Genomic DNA, 17,092 nt, shown 5'->3' with positions numbered 1-17,092 from the left:
AGATACAGTCAGGGATATAGCAAATCTTAGTTTAGATATTTTTCTTTATTTATTTGAGACTGTCCTGCAATGTTGTTTTAAATATTTCCTATGGTTTTGAACTCTAATGTCACTGTGATTATATATTTAGTATTGTCTTGTTCTTTTATTATTTATTATTAAATATGTTTAAACCTTTTATTGTGGGTTATCTGTGTGGAGGTATTTAAAATTTGAAAGTAGTTGCATATTTATTTGGTGACACTGTGCGGGACACTCCTAATAGCCTTACTTTTGGTCAAACTACCATTTGTATTAATATTATTATTACACAGTAAAATTGGACACTCTTTGTTAAGGGCCTTAAAGTAGCTGATAAGGAGTTGACTGGCGGCAGTGGTAATTACCTTATAGTCTGGGCAGAAGGTGGCATAGCTAGTAAACCTGTGCTAGCCTTTCCCAGGTGTGTGTGTGTGTGTGTGTGTGTGTGTGTGTGTGTGTGTGTGTGTGTGTGTGTGTGTGTGTGTGTGTGTGTGTGTAAATCAAACCTCAAAGAGTGTGTGTGTGTGTGTCAGCTACTTGGGCAGGGACACAAAGCACTGGTTGGACAGAGAGGGTGCTGGTAGGTGTTGGCCTGGTCACTCAGTTGAGATCGCAACTCTATAGCTGTGCCAGTGGGGAGTCTTATTGGGGTTCTGGTGAAAGAGTGAGAAGCCAGCCCTTGGACTGACTGTTGTCTCTGTGTGCTCTTAAGGGAAAGTGCACTTGATGCAGAGAGCTGCATCTGGGAATACTGTGTGTGTACTTCTTATCCTCCCAGCGTATGTCCTCCACTGGTGCCAGTGGTGAGGACTGAGGCTCCTTGATTACTGGTCTAGTGGTGGGGCATCACACAGCCCATGGAGTCTAGCAAACCATGTGTAGATTGTAATGGTCAGCATCATGTTGAACCCCCAGATGTGCAAATGTTGGTGCGTGAGCTCCAGCACTGATTAAATGTGTGTGGTGTTTTTGTCTTGTATTCCCAATTATGCAACCATGGAGTTAGGATATATAAGTTACGGATGTTGGGGGGAAGTTCCTCCCTTCAAAAACATTTTTATGGTATATTTGTTGTCAAGATGCTTTTTAGTCAAATGAGTTTTCAGGCAAATGAACTAGAACAATTCCTAATACTAGCTGACAGGTTTTATAGCCATATCCCCTGATCTTAGTAAACAATGTGCATGTGTGTGTGTGTGTGTGTGTGTGTGTGTGTGTGTGTGTGTGTGTGTGTGTGTGTGTAATAATCAATCACACCTGTGAACAAACACTCATACACATACACATAGCACTTGTATGTACACATACATGTGCAATTAAACTGGTAAAGATGCTGCATAAAATCAAAAGTCACCAAGCCTTTGCACTTTTTCATTCAATCCAACAAGTAATGTTATTTGCAATAACTCAGATCATCACTCGTACCCCAGCCAAACATCACCTCAATACAACCTCTCAAACAACCCCATCCCTATGTAGTAAATGACATAATTTCTTGTCATCTGACTCTATCCCAAGTGAAACCTCCTACTGCTGGAATCTGGCAATATTTAGCATCTACCTTTCAAAATACATACACCCATCTGTCTCTGTCAAAACACTATTAAAATACTTTAAAAAGCTACAAAATTAATAAATAAAATCTGTCCCACCTTTTTTGACATGGTTGCCACTCAGTCACATTTTTAATCTCTCCCTCACTGTAGAGAGTAAACTCCTACCTTATTTCAGGCTTTCAGTCATAATTCCACTACCCAAGGTGACAATCCTTTGCACATTTTCAATAGGCAGACTATAGCATCAATATTTATACCCCTCCTTCCTGTAACATATTAATTCAACAAACTATAGGCAATATGTTTCCCAGTGGCAGTACCAAAAACTGTATAATACTAGATGATTTCAATAGCCATGCCACTGGTCCTGAATCTGGAAAACTTAGCAAAATGCTTCATACATATGGACCGGAACAAATAGTTAGGATCATAGGTAAGTGCTGAGCTAGTTGTTCTTGCAGCCCATTTTTTAAGCCTTGCCAATTTCCCTTCCATAGGTGAGAATCAAAGCCTGTGTCTTCTGTCTAAGAAGTGAACCCCTTAACTATTACACCACCTCCAAAAGAACCTGCCAGACCAAATCCATACTCAGGAAACCACTCTACCTAATAATATCTAACATAAAACATAGATGCATAAATATTTAATATACAAGCTAACAACATAAGTGACTCACGAAAGCTGTCTATGCTGTCTTTGTTCAGCAGTGTTATCTGCTGTCAATACAGTTATACTTCATATAGTCATGTATACACCTTACAAAATCTCTACCTATCATCATTCAGCAACCTCAATTATTGTTTTGTGTAAAACATTGTGTAAAAGTGCCTGCCTTGGACCAGTGTTCTCACTCCATAAGCAAATATATGTATAGATACAAATAAATAAATACATAATTGCATTATTACTAAAATTGGAATGTCTGCTATTCATTACTCTAAATTTCAGCAGTAAAACCCAACTTATCTAAAGTTCTCCCAACAAGATTTTGCAGAATCATTCCTGTAGGCCCTCAGTAAGAATATCATTGCATGCCATTACATTAGTTGGTTACTTTAATCTTGCCCTTGCCCCTCAGTAAGAATATCATTGCATGCCATTACATTAGTTGGTTACTTTAATCTTGCCCTTGCTACTCTCCTTCTGTAACCTTGGAAGTCCTTATCAACACTTGCCCTCCAGTCAGGCATGGACCATCAGTTAAAATTACTCCATACAAGTTATGCTTCAACTTTGAAGATCCTCTAACCTAGAAATGCCTAAGTATATCATCAACACAGAGGAAAAGGTGTTAGTAATATTGTTTCAACAAACAGTAATCCCTTCCCACCAGAAGTCAGAAATGAATCTGAGCACCACCAATTCAGAGCCTAATTAAAAGAATGCTTAAAGGAGACCCATGCCTGCCAAAGCCATACATACAAGGGATAATAACCTAGCTGCATACTCCTTCCTACCTCCCAAGTGAAATAATAAATTATCCATTTATTTATATTTATATTTGTTAATGAGTGTAGAACACTGGTCCGCATGGACCTTTTTCAGACTTGTACTGACAGCAGTGCATGATCATGCACAGGCAAGAGGGTGAAAGAAATCAAATCCTGGACACCGAGAAACATCTCCTTAACAGCTCATAGCATTAATCTTCTGTGCTAAGTGTCAGGTAGTCATCATAAATGTCATTGGTAAGTCCTCATAAATAATTTACCCACAGAACAGTCACTCCTATTAGTTCACAACTAAGTAGTTGCTACCCTTGCCTAGGCTGTCAGCATCTAGAGGACAGTACCTGATATCTTTGCTGTGATTAGTCAGGACAACCAGAAAAACCTAGTGAGACCAGAAGATACTCACGCCCTATCAAACACATATCTATCACCTTCTGTTCTGTCCTAGTAGCCTGACCTAGATAATTAACAAAGGTACAAAAGCACAGACAACATTCTACAGGCTTATAGGCTGTTCACAATGCACCCTTATATATCTGATTCAGCACAACGTCTCTGCTAAAAAACAAAAAATGACAAGTAGGAGCACGCTGTCTGTGTACACATAATGTATTTTAAAAAGCCAGTAAAAGTTTTGCAAGATAAGCACTTACAAGTGCCATTTTCTTTAAACATTTAACAAATGATTGCTTCTGTGATTTCTGGTTCAAATAAAGAAGGCCTTGCGAAAGCCTTTTGTGGCAACAACAAGCAGCTCATAACTGGTCTTGCATTTCTTAATTGTGCCCATGAGGTTCTTGCTAACCAGATTTAAGTTTATACTGGTGGAGCGGGTATTCATTACCCATAGCACGTAATGTCCTTCTTTGAATTTGTTATGAAGTTTTTAAATGGGTTTATTTTCTAACTTGTTATACTTAAGAGAGATGGAAACAGACACCTTAATGCAATTTGTTATGAAGGAGCTGAATTCAGAGAAATATGTGGTGGCACTGAGTTTGGGGTCTCATTAGGAGATAACATACAGCTATTTATATAGTCAGCAGTTCCTGTGTAACTGCCTTTGGAATAGTCCCTAAATATAGTTGGGTTCATAAGGTTTGTGGCTTGGTTTATAGGTTCATAGGTTAGTACTAGGCTAAGTGCCTTTCAGGACATTTTAAGCCAAGCCAAGTATCATACTGGGTGCTTAAAATTAACATATTTTGTGGAGTTTAGATTCACCTAACATTTTCCAAGATCTAGATTTATATATATTACTCTAGTGCTACTTACTAAATTAAAACATAGATATTTGGAGATGACCCATGCACTGGAATAAAGCATTTAGGAGCTGCCTCTGTCCATTAGTAAGACAGGGAGTGCCCTGGCATGAATTTCCTATTTTCCTACACTTTAATGTGGTCAGGGATGAACTTTGATTTTACATGTATGTGGAGTCTGTCCCAGAGCAGTGGTATCCTCTGTGAGATATACTGTCCCTCCAAACCATTCTGCTAATGTAGCAGAAGAGATGTAGGTCTCTGGATTGAGGGTTTTGGGAGCTCATCATGTCATCAAAGATAATTTTGGCAAATGCAAAAAGAGCAAGTGCTGTTTGCTGAAATTATTTTTGTTGACAGCAGAGTTTTGTTTTTTTCTCATGTGTTGTGTGATCTCAGAGTGTGGGGTATGCCTCCACATAGGGGGGTGGGGTGCAGGCGAGCTTGCTCCATTGTAAACACAAAGCTATTGTGTTGTTCGACAAAGCTAGTTTTGGTGATCAGTCTTTGTTTTTTTTTTGTTCACCAAAATTATCTTTGATGACTTGATATGAATCCAAGGATTTCTGATACTGTTTGATTTATAAATGTGAAGTAAGTCTATCAGCAGTCCCTTGGAGGATGCCTTATATGCTAGACACAGGTCACCTCTTAACAATCTGTAAGAGACCCAATATAGAGATAAGGCTTTAAGCTAGTCGATGTATGACATATTGTTTAGGCGCTGTATCCTTTTTTGTAAGGTATCACTGATGGGATTCTAGTTGCTGCATGTGCTACATTCCAAAAGGGGCATTATACTCAATGACTGGCCTGCTGAGGGCTTAGTAAAGGGCAACAATTACATCCCTGGATCTAGAAGCAATCCCCTTGTTTATGAGCTACATAATATAGAGGAATTCCTTACCAACAGTGGACACCTGCTGGTCAAAAGTTAGGTCACTGTCCACTTAAAATCCCAAATCCTGAACTGTTGGGTCAACTCTTAGGGTTATGTTGTCAATGTGGTAGTTCCTCAGGGAAGTCGACTTTTTAAAGGAGACAGTGATGCACTTTTTTGCATTTAGCTTTAGTCCATAAATCTGGCACCAGTTATTTGTTTGGAACAGACCTTTCTGTAGGATGGCTGAGCCTTTTGGGAATTTGATCAGTTCTTCTAGTTTGCAGTCATCTCCATACTTAGTTAACCAGTGCCCTTGGGTATTCGCTTTTATGTCTGAGAAGGAGATGCTGAACAGAATGGTACCAGCACCTTAGCCCGAAGAACTCTACTTTGACTTTGTCACCTTCTGGTTTAAATCAGGAAATTAATATGTGAAGTGTAGTTTATTATAGTTTAAAAGCTGAAATTGTTGTTTAATAATTTGAAACAATTGTATCTGAAGTTTCTTGGAGTGTATTTGTATAGGTATTTTGTTGCTGTTTTATTTAAAAATGTGTAATTATATGATTGGATTTTGAATTGCATAATTGGTTAACTATTTAATTATGCAATTGTTTGCTAGTTTGTATGGGCATATATACAAATGGCTGTGAAAAATGCTACTTTGATCCATGAAGGCAAACTGCCAAGGTACCAGATCGCTGTAACTGTTATTTAAGCTTGGACTACTGGTGCCGATCCTGTGTGTTTTTGATATTATTAGAGATTGTTGGTGGATAGTGTGTTTTTTGCTTAAGAAGCTAGTCCCAATGATTTGAAATATCCAAAAAGTACAAAATGTAGCACCAAAAGGGTTTGCCCTGAAAAATAATGATTTGGCTTCAAGCATTTTAAGTTCTTGTTCTAAAGTTCTAAGTTTTATATCAATAGATGAAAGATGATCTTGTAAAGATTGAACCTGTTATGATTAGAAAATGGATTTATAAGATTGGTGGTATGAAAGCCGAATACTCTGACTAAATAGATCCAAAATTCATAAACCCTGCTTCACTGGCTATTACTGCAGCTTTAGAGCCTTTAAACAGAAAGATGTAAAGGTCAATTACTTTTCCAGTATGGCCACTATATCTCTCAACTGTTCAGATTTTTCAGAATGTCCAGATTTTTGCCTCATATTTTTGGTCTGTTCCTCATAAATTTGCTGTTTTCTGGATTTTTGTGGCAAATCAGTGAGGACTGAATTCACTAAATAATGGCAGGCATTTGAGTTTCAAACTTCATATCCTTCAGAAAATGTATGGTAACACAAGATCTTTTATTGTAGCAACTTTTTCACTTTATGAGAGCAATATTTAAAATTTGTCCCACTTTTTAGGGCTTTGTCCCCACATTATTTTTTGCTTTATCCAGATTTTTATGCTAAGAGGTTGAGAGCTATGATGGCCACTGAGGAATCTTAAAAGTTACTGAGAGACCTCAGCTTTTCCCTGTTTATATCAACTGGATAAATAAAAAACTTTTCCTCAGCTATAGATGACATACGTGCTGTACTGTGCTTCCCAGTGTAAAGGAAGTGCAAAGATACATAGAAATATGATTTTCCTGGCAAGAACAAGGAAATCCAAACTGCTGCACTTGAGTGCAACAATCCTGCTGTGGAATATCAACTAGAGCAGTAGAACTAAAAGCAATAAAATGTTGGAAATATTTGGGAATTGCTGTGTTCACCTGAAATGAATCAGCTGGAGCAGACTGAGAGGGTAGTGATAAAAGTAAACAGAATACTAGGGACTATCCTCAGAGGAGTGGCCGCAGAAATAAAGAGATAATGTTAGTGCTCTTACATGGTCCTGATCAGGCCATACCTTGAGTACTATATGCAGTTCTGAAAGCCATACAAGGAAACTGACACTTGGCTGCTACAAGAGGAAGCAACTACAAAAATGATCGGATGGAGAGAAAGGGGTATGACCAGGGAATAGAGGAAATGTGACTCTTCTGTCTTCAGTCTATAAATGACAAGGAGACATGACAAAAGGGAGATGAGAAGGGGTCTTAATGAATAGGAAGGACAAATGAAGAAAGGGGTTATATTATAGGATATAACTATTGTGTTGGTCTCCTTCACAGACAGAATTGTAGACCCATGGAATGGGCTACCAGAATGAGTGATGAACAGTGACTCTACAAAGGCACATTCAAGATGACATGGGATAAGTGGAAAAATACTAACAGGCAAAGCAAGGATGAAGAGGAGTTCGAATGTTAAACGGACTTAAAGGGCAGACTAGACAGAATTATTGCCACCTTCTGCCATCAACCAAATGAAATGCAATACTGTTGCAAAGACAAAGCCATGAATTATATAGCATGTGATACAATAAACTATTAAGCCTGGTGAGAGATAATCAGTAAAGAACTCAAGCAAAATAAGCACCCTATGTAGATATCAGAAAGGTGATGTTAAAGGAACAGGAAATTCAGATTGTATAAACTATAGGGTTATACTCTACAAAGCTCCAATAACTGATTTATAAGCTATGATTTAGAAATGTTAACATATTTATTAATCAGACACCCTCCTTCTACATATTTTATACCTCAGCTACCTGTTATGATTATTATTTTTTGATTTTTATTTTATTTTACATTTGTTGACCGGGATAGTCTAACTGGATTTATGTCCATTTTCAGTAGAGTCCCGGGGAGATAAGCTCCAAGAGATTACTAGAGTACTAACATACAGGTACTAGTTGTTATACAGTTAAATACTACAAATTTTAAACAGTTCAGGAATCTTCACAGTTTATACAAAAAACATGTTACAAGCATTAGATAAGATATTTTAGACTTTATGTACAACACTTCATTAGTAACTAGAAAGTAATTGTTAAACAAATGCATACTTCAAGTTTCAACAGTTCAGCAATGCTCACAGTTTAAACAATACTTGTTGCCTGCCTTAAGTAGGATGATTTAGAATTATATGCAAAATAATTTAACTAGGTATTTAAAATTATCTCTATTAGGATAAGATATGTTTTTGCCAAGGATAGGCCTTGATCTAAAAAGACACCGATAGAGCAGGAATTAGGTCTTAAGAGAGGGTATTTGGGATATAGTATGAGATTAGTCTGGATTTGTACAGGGACATAACCAATGGGTTTTAAGATAGAGTTTCAGATTGTGTTTAAAACGTGTAAATGAAGACAGTGATATAAGTTCATGGGGGAGTTGGTTCCAGTACTTTCCAACTGCATTTGAGAACAGAGTATCTCCTGCCATGTTATTAGATTTACATGTTGATACAAGTAGTTTATTAGATGAGCGTAAAGTTGAAAGGTTCTTATATTGGGTAATGAGACTCGCAAGTATTGGGGTATTGGTAGATTGGAAAAGGGTTTTGTGCGCAATGGTGAGTTGTTTAAAGTGAATCTGATTCAGAAGCTCTAACCAGCCTAATTGTTTCAGATTATGGCAGTGATGGCTCCTAAAGGAGGAAGCAGTAGCAAATCTGGCAATGCTATTGTAATCGTTGGCAAGCTTGCTAAGGTTATTTTTTGATAAGTTAGTATATATGGAAGAAGCATAAAGAAGTGTGGAGATAAGGTGGGAATAGGCAATAGTGGTTCTGGCTAGTGGGGAGAGAAAGGGTTTTATCCTACAGAGGGAGCCTAGTTTCCTGTTGACAGTTTTTATGGAATTGTTGATATGGGTTTCAAAGTTCAGGTTGTTATCAATGGTTACCCCTAGAAGTTTAGTTGTTGGATCGGAAGATATGAGTGTACCATTATTGGATAAGACTGAAAAGTTCATTGGGAGTGATTTATGGGTAGGAGTGAAGAGGAGGAGTTTGTTTTTTGGGGGGGTTCAAGAGGAGGCAGCGTTGTAGAAACCAATTTTCTGTTTTATTGAACATTGAGTTAGAGTCTGTAGTTGGGATTGAGATTTAGCTAAGCAGATTATTGTCAAATCATCTGTGTATTGTACACAGTTAATTAAAGAAATAGCTAGGTTGAGGTCATTGATAAATATTGAGAAAAGGAGGGGGCCCAATATAGAGCCCTGAGGAACACCTAGGGTAACTGAGAGATGGGATGAGAGGTTGTTGTCCCATAGCACTGCCTGCTGTCTATTATCAAGGTAGGAATGGAACCATTTTATAGTCTTTGTGTCCAGAGAGAAGGATTTTAGAATATTGAGAAGTAAGTGGTGGTTGACCATGCCGAATGCTTTTGAAAGGTCGATGAAAATGCTGAAGAGAGAAGATTGTTATTACGGTTTTTATTGATGCTGTCAGTGAAGGATAGGAGTACAGTTGTTGTACTGTGGAAAGGCCTGAAGCCATGTTGAGATTTGGCCAGTAAATTGTTCTGGAGTAGGTGGTCTAGTAACTGTCTGTGGATGCACTTTTCCATTATTTTAGCTAATGGGGAAAGTAGAGCTATGGGACGATAGTTAGAATATTCTCTGCAGTTTCCACCCTTGTGTAGGGGGATAATGTAGGAGATTTTCCAGATGGTGGGAATAGTACTTTCTTGTATGGTTCTATTTATCAGCAATGATACAGGATAAGCTATGACTTTGGCTGCCTTTTGCAGTTATTCAGCAGGTAGCTGGTCGGCTGAGAGGGTAGTAGGTTTTAGTTTACTTAAGAGGTTGCAAATGAGGGAAGTTGGGACAGGTTGCAGGTTTAGAGTTGGGAGAGAGTTAGTAGTACTGGTTGGAAGGGCAGAGCTATCGGCTGTTAGTTGATTAGCAAGTGTTTGGGATGGTCTCAGTGAAGAAGGTATTAAAAGCATTAGCAGTTTGTTTTGGATTGTCGGAATTTGATCCTATGGGGGTGGTGTTGTGGATTGGCCTGGTTGAAGTAGTCTGTTTATGCTAGCCCAGACCTTTTGTGGATTATTTTGGTTGGTCTGTTGGAGGTGGAAGTAAAAGTTTTTTTTATCTTTGAGCATAGCTTTCTTAGTCTCATTTCTTTTTTGCCTGAATTGTTGTTGGTCTACGGGGTTTTTAGTTGTTGTCCATAGTGCCCAAACTTTATTTCTCTGTTGAATTTTCTGCCTGGTTTTCTTTGTAAGCCATGGAGCGGGTTTAGATTTAATTTTGATGGAACGCTTTGGTGCATGGTGCATGGTGGTTAAGGATTGTTAAGAATTTTGAGCTAAAGTAGTTTGTTGCTTCGTCAAGTGGGAGGTATTTTATAGGTGACCAATCACATTCTTTTAGTTCAGCTTGGAAGTTATTGGGGTTAAAGTTTCTGTTCCTTCTTATTGTTTTACATATGGTTGGGTTGTGTGAGCTCGACTTTTGCCTGATTATGTAAGTGAGAGAATGGTCACTTACATCATCAGGGAGGGTCCCTACATTATAGAGTTGTTGGTGATTATTTATTAGAATCCAGTCTAGGATGGATTCTTTGTTATTGGGTTTATTAATTCTGGTTGGGGAGTTAATTGTTTGTGAGAAGCCATTAAGGTTAATATGGAAGGTTGGTGATTCAGTAGAGCAGTCCTTCCAGTCTATATTAAAGTCTCCAAGAATTATTGTCTCTTGGGGAATTTTTGTGGAGAGTTCAGCAAGGATACCTTCCAGAGTGATGATGTTGTTACCAGAGGGCAAGTAGATACATATTATATTTGGGGATTTGCTGGGATTAAGTTGAAGTTTGGTGCTAATGATTTCTGCATTGTTTTCAGATGAGGAACCAAGATCTAATACAGATATTTGTAGCCCTTCTTTATAGAGGATAGCAACACCCCCTCCTTTTTCTACTTTGCGGTCTTGTCTCAAGATGTTGTACCCAGATGAAATAATTTCTACATATTGTGTAGTGGGTTTTAGCCATGTTTCTGTTAAACAAAGTATATAGAGTGAGTTGGGAGATTTAGATGGGATATTTGGGGTAGCGGGAACATGAATTTGTGGTTCTGTGTGCTTGTCTTATGCCCTGGTCCTGGGTTAGGATGAATGTCCCCATGTAGTAAGGAGAGGTGTAATAGTTTAAGGGATTGTGGAGGTTAAAGTAATGGTGAAGAGGATTTTTTAGGTTTTAGATAGTTGTATTTGATATGGGTCAGTCTGTGATATTTAGCAGGTAAATAGCTAGGTAAAGATGTTATATTTATGTGTTCTGGGGAGTTAATTAGCGGTATAGTACTTGTTTGTGCATTAGGGAAGTTCAGCTGTAAATATTTTGACTGTTCATATGAGGTTAGCAGGTAGGCTGCTGTTAGAGAAAGTAAGAGAAAGACAATGATTAGGAGCCATAGTTGGATTTGAAAAGGTCATGTTTGCATAGTGACTAATAAGCTTACTGGTGTTCTCATTATTGTTGACATGCGATGTTCATCGCATGTCAACAATAATGATACTGGTGTTATCATTATCGTTGACATGCGATGAACTGCTGGTTAAATAACTAATCTGATTAAGTGGAGACTTGAGAACCACTAGAACAAAGTAAATGAGAAGTTGAAAAGATATGGAAATATCTTGATTACTTTATTGTTATAGAATCATCGGCTTATTAATAGTGATAAATGAGACTTTGTTATATCACATATGCCCCTCTTCTGCATCATATCACACGATATACGATACTTAAGTTGCTATAGTCCCTATAAATTGCTCTGTGATACACTGCAGTATTTTATTTTCTGCTTACTGCCTGTTGTTAACCTGTTAACTACTGAATATATAAGTCAACAACCATGGTGTAGTTGTCAGTTCTGTAACAGAATTTTTATAAGGAGTTTTGCACAAAAATAAATATATTTTCAATCATGCTGAGACACATTGTCTTTACATACTATAGAATAATATGACATGGTTTACAATGAATGAAATTAGAGGTGACGTGTAGTCTAAGAATACTGCAATTAGCGGTACATAAGGAAAGAATATATTCAGAGATGTCATGCACTGTTTTCTTTTCATTAGTTTAATGGCAATCTCCAAGAGCTCCAATAGCACTTGGTGATTCCAAAGGGTAATGAGTACACTATCTTAACTGCGTGTGGGTTCAATACATAGAAACAGACATTAGATTTTGGGGGGAGGAGTTGACATAATAGTTAGGGTCTTTACCTCCCAAATACAAAGTACAGGGCTTGATTCTGACCTCTGATTATTGACTCAACTTGTAGTAGTCTGCAGACCAAGTGATAAACGAGATCTGAGGAAATCTGGAGACCAGAAGGAATTATGGGTAAGGATAGGAGTCAGAGCCCTGGTTCCAAACTCTTGAAAAAGCACAGAGGTCGGATCCAGTCAGATTCCATAACCCAACAGTTGAATAGGATGAAAAAGACAACATCAGATCAAAGGATTTCTAGGCACATAGCACAAAGATGAAAAGGAGTGACAAAACTGGTCTGGCTGAATAAAGATGGGAGGGAGATTACAAACTGGTAAAAAGGTCCCGAATGAATAGTTTACTTCATTCAAAAGGGAAATTGAGGGGAATGTGTAATGCTGGGTATAGCCAAGGTAGAATGAAAACACTAGATAGACACCAGAATAGAGAGAGAGGAGGTTCCAAGGTGACTGCTGATGCCTTTGCAGAGGATAAAACCGAATGATCAAAAGGGTTGCCTCCACAGAATTCTCTAAAATCTGGTGAATCTATTGGCAGTCCTCATGACAGTGATCTTCAACAAATCACTGGCTAGGGCAGAAGTTCCAGAGAACCAGAAGACAGTGACTGTGGTAACCCCATACAATGGCTTACGGTACATTAAAAAAAATGCAGGGAACTACAGATCTATTTGATTAATAACAGTAGAAAGGAAATTTATAAAGATAATCCTGAAGGGAATTCTAGTAGCATTTCTAGAGGGCAACAAGCTGCAGGACAGCAATCAACATGGATTCACAAACCTGATCCATTTTATCACACAGTTAAAAGTGAACTTGATAGTGCAAGATCAATAGTTGTGGCCCCACACAGGAAGTTGACAGAAAAACTGGATAGGCTGGGGTAGAGCCAAGTCTGAGAAACTAGTTAGTAACATGGTTGTAGAAGTGTAGCTGGCTTCTGAAGCACCTGGGGCTGATGTCTATACTGCCACCCTGCATCCACAAATCTTCATTTGAACAGCAAAAAAAAACTTCATACTGACAGGTACACTAACCAGTTGCCAGACACATGCCCTCTCCCTCCTGCCCCAGCTCTTAAAAGCAAAAAAAAAAAAGTGTCCAACATTTGGTGGTTGGTGCTCCTGAAATGCATGAGCCAACCAGGTCTTGTGCTGTATCCTGCCCCTTCAGAGCTGAGGGGTATTTAAAAATAAGCTGTATCTGGGGTTCTTGAAATGCAGGAGCCAATCAGGTCCCATTTCTTTGCCTTGCCCCAATACTCTTTCCTCAGATTTTACTTAAAAAAAAAGAAACAAACTTTTTTTATTTTTTGAAAATGTGGCAAACTGCTTAAAATGTAGGATGGAGTTGCTACAGTTTATACTATGCATATAATGCTACCACGCTCAGGTTTTAAGTTAAAAAAATGTAAAAAATGTTTTTCTTTCAACCTAGCAGTTGTTACGGTTTATGCTATGCACAGATTACTACAGTACTCAGATTTTAGTTAAAAAAGGGAAAACATTTTTTATTTAAAACTGTAGCAAACTGCTTGTTACATTTGTTGCAAGCAGTTGCTACATGTAGTTTATATCCCACATAGAGCTCTACAGCACTCAGACTTTAGTTAAAAAATAAAGAGAGAAACAAATGTTTTCTCCTCTCTAAAGATGTAGCAAACAATAATTTACTTTAGACCACAGAGAGAATGCTACAGAGCTCAGGTTTGATCAGAAATGCAATACTGGCTTTAATTCAAGAGCCTCCAGGATAGGATGGCCAAGGTTGTGCCCCCTAACACTTTGCATCTAGAGCAATTGCCCCTTCACCCTGCCATAGTTATGCTATTGCATGGTTGACTACTAGGACACAGAAGTTTGTTAAGAGGGACAATATCAGGAATTAGGAATGTGACTAATGGAGGTTTGGAGTAACCTGTCCTTGGTACAGTATGTTTCACTTTTCAGTGTTTATCTCAGAAGTGTTGAGGGAATGGAAGATATGATCAACCTCTTTGCTGGTGACACAAAGATAGGTATGGCAATGGAGGAGGTGATGGAGTCTAACAAATGATTTGCAAATGTTGAATAAGTGGGTGGAAAGGTGGGAATTTGAGGTTCACTGCAAACAAATACAAAATACTGTACTTAGGACACAGTGACCTCTCTATGAAAAATTAATTGGGGGAAGGAATGTGAAAGAAACAGAGTAGGAAAATAATCTGGGTTGTTGATCACTCCCTGATTTGGACAACTGAGAGGAGAATGAGAGGGCAGCTGTATCAACAAACAGAATGCTTGGGTGTATCCTCAGGGGAATCAATTCCACAACCAAAAAGAGGAGTGCTGACATTCTGCAGGGCCTTGTTCAGACCACACCTTAACTACTGCATATACTTCTGAAGGCCATACAAGGAAAAGGATATCTGGCTGTTAGTAAGACTCTATAGAAAAAGTTACCAGAAGTATCCATGGGATGGAGGGGAAGAAATATGACCAGATACTAGACAGACTACAGCTCTTCTCACCTGGACCCTGGAGATAAGATCATGTCAGGGATATAAGAGGGTTCTGTCAAACAGGAAGGTCACAGATGGAAGAAGGAGGCAAAACAGCAGACAGTAGGTATCACCTACTCCCTAGATCATCATACATACTCAGCTATGGTTGTAAATGGATGGTATTGACTACCAGACCAAATGGCAGAGATGGAATCCACAATGACGTTGAAGAGGGCATGATACTGATGGAGAACAATGGTAAAGGGGCAGATGGGTTGGAGGGGCAGGATCTTTTAAATTCACTTAAAACAGCAGACTATATGAGGCTATTGTCCTAGACTAGGAAAGGTGAGTGCAGAGGAGATGTTACTTATATTATTCCTTGTAAGATGCTATCAAATGAGGAATCAGTGGTGAATCGAAGGACAACATGGTACAGGCCAAGAATGTAGAGAGGCATACTTTAACTAAAGAATAAGACCAAGTCAGTTTACAAAAGTGATCAAGGTAGTTCAGCAAACAAGGTACTGGACAGATTTTGTAACCATTTAGCTAGGTAAGACTTACTAGTTGAGGATCTTCTGTCTTCCTTTAAGATATGAAACCCTCTAAAGAAAATAAAAAACAGTTTGGAATCTGGTTCAAATCATTTAAGCATTCAGATTCAACTGTTTGACGTTTGCATACAGTAACATACATTGTTGATATAACAGCTGTGTCCTGAAGAGAGGCAGAAGCTTATCGAGGCAAACTGGATTAATTTGTAAACATGTAATGCACAATCAAAAAAAAGTAATACTGGCAAAACAACAACTTAAAGCATCAAACCATGGAAACATAAAGAAACTTCAAATGCACATTGGGCAGTCAGCTAAACAAAACAATGAACAGCATTTTTGCATAAGGTCAAGCCAAGTGCAATTTACAGGCAAAGAACTACTATTTAATTTCACTGGAATAATCCTCTGATGATCTTAGTTCAGTTAGCAGTTCTGGTGCTTGATAGCCCTATGGCAGGACAGGAAGGGCATGCCCCTCTTTGGGAGGAAGGGTCGGGTAGACAAGTTGCATATTGCATAGATTCCTTCTGAGGAGTCTCTAGGATACAAATATGCATCTTGGAGACAGGCATTAGGCTCACCAGGTCACTGATGTTAACCCCTAGTAGATGTGCAGGCTCATGCAGTCATATGGGGAATGTATTCTGAACCTCAACAATGTTATGCACTGCTTGTCCCTCTACCCATTAGTGGGATTAGACCATTCAAATACTCTCACAGGTATCCAATCAAAAAATGTTCATACCTCCCAGAAGGACTCCCCGCACTGACATATCTCGTGTCAGCTTCTGGTGAAAGCACTGAAGCTGAAGAATGAATGTGCTCTATTTGACTGGGGGGGGGTTCAAAGTAAACAAGCACATGGACAAAAATCACCTTAAAAATTCAAAAACAATTGCAGACACATAAGTTAACTCCCTAGAAATGAAATTGAAACATTACAAATTAATTAAACTAATAAACATAAAACAGAATCCACAACCCGTTTATCAGAAAACAACATTACTAAAAATACACCTGAAACTTAAGATCTACATTCAGTAATGTTAAACTAACCTAAATACATAATAAAGCAGTGTTTACTGCAATACAACTATAACATTTAAATAAAGTAAAATTTGCATGAGAAATGTAGTAGAAAACCACCGACAAGAAAACTTATTCATAAAAGCCTGCATAAACTATATAAAGCCCTGTTTAGCAAACAAACCCTGATTTGAACAGTAACCCAAGCTAGAAATAAAAAATGCAAACTAGAGGATAAATGGGATATGTGGTGGGACGGTGTTTTCTTTGCGTGATAAATTAAATAACTTTATACTGCAGGATTACTGAAGTTGTGATTTTGTGATATGGCTTCTCCACTGAATTCAAAATGTAAATATGTAGTGCAAATTATGTTCATTTTTTTTAGCACACATCAAACTGTCTCCCATATATATTTATGAGTGTATGTGTGTGTAAAATATGTGAGAGCAAAATATCTTACTATGTCCCTAGTCACCAAAATGGACAATGTTTCTTTACCTAGGTTTGTGTCCCTCACAACTGGCTCTGACAAGCAGCTGTTGCCTTTCCTCATTCACTTAGCTTCCAAACATGCCAACCTCTCCTGGACTGACTCTAGCTATGTTTGGGACCAGTGAGGAGATCAAGGCATCTTGGGACAGCATCACACAGATAGGGCACAAGCCCGTCACATGACACGTGCATACACATGACATACACTATTATAGATAATTAGCAGGATTGCCAATCCACTTATGGGGTTCTTTC

At 38.3% G+C, this 17,092-nt stretch overlaps 1 long non-coding RNA gene across 1 annotated transcript in view; it reads left to right on the top strand.

The window, feature by feature from the left end:
• The window catches only part of LOC122799453, a 57,533-nt gene that overhangs the window by 12,998 nt on the left and 27,443 nt on the right, over positions 1-17,092 (top strand). The window lies entirely within an intron of this gene.

Source organism: Protopterus annectens, chromosome 4.part0 (genome assembly GCF_019279795.1).
Source record: "Protopterus annectens isolate FY-2018-M chromosome 4.part0, PAN1.0, whole genome shotgun sequence".
Taxonomy (NCBI): domain Eukaryota; kingdom Metazoa; phylum Chordata; order Ceratodontiformes; family Protopteridae; genus Protopterus; species Protopterus annectens.
Note: the sequence above shows the minus strand (reverse complement) of the source record. Positions and strands in the feature narration are given on the sequence as shown.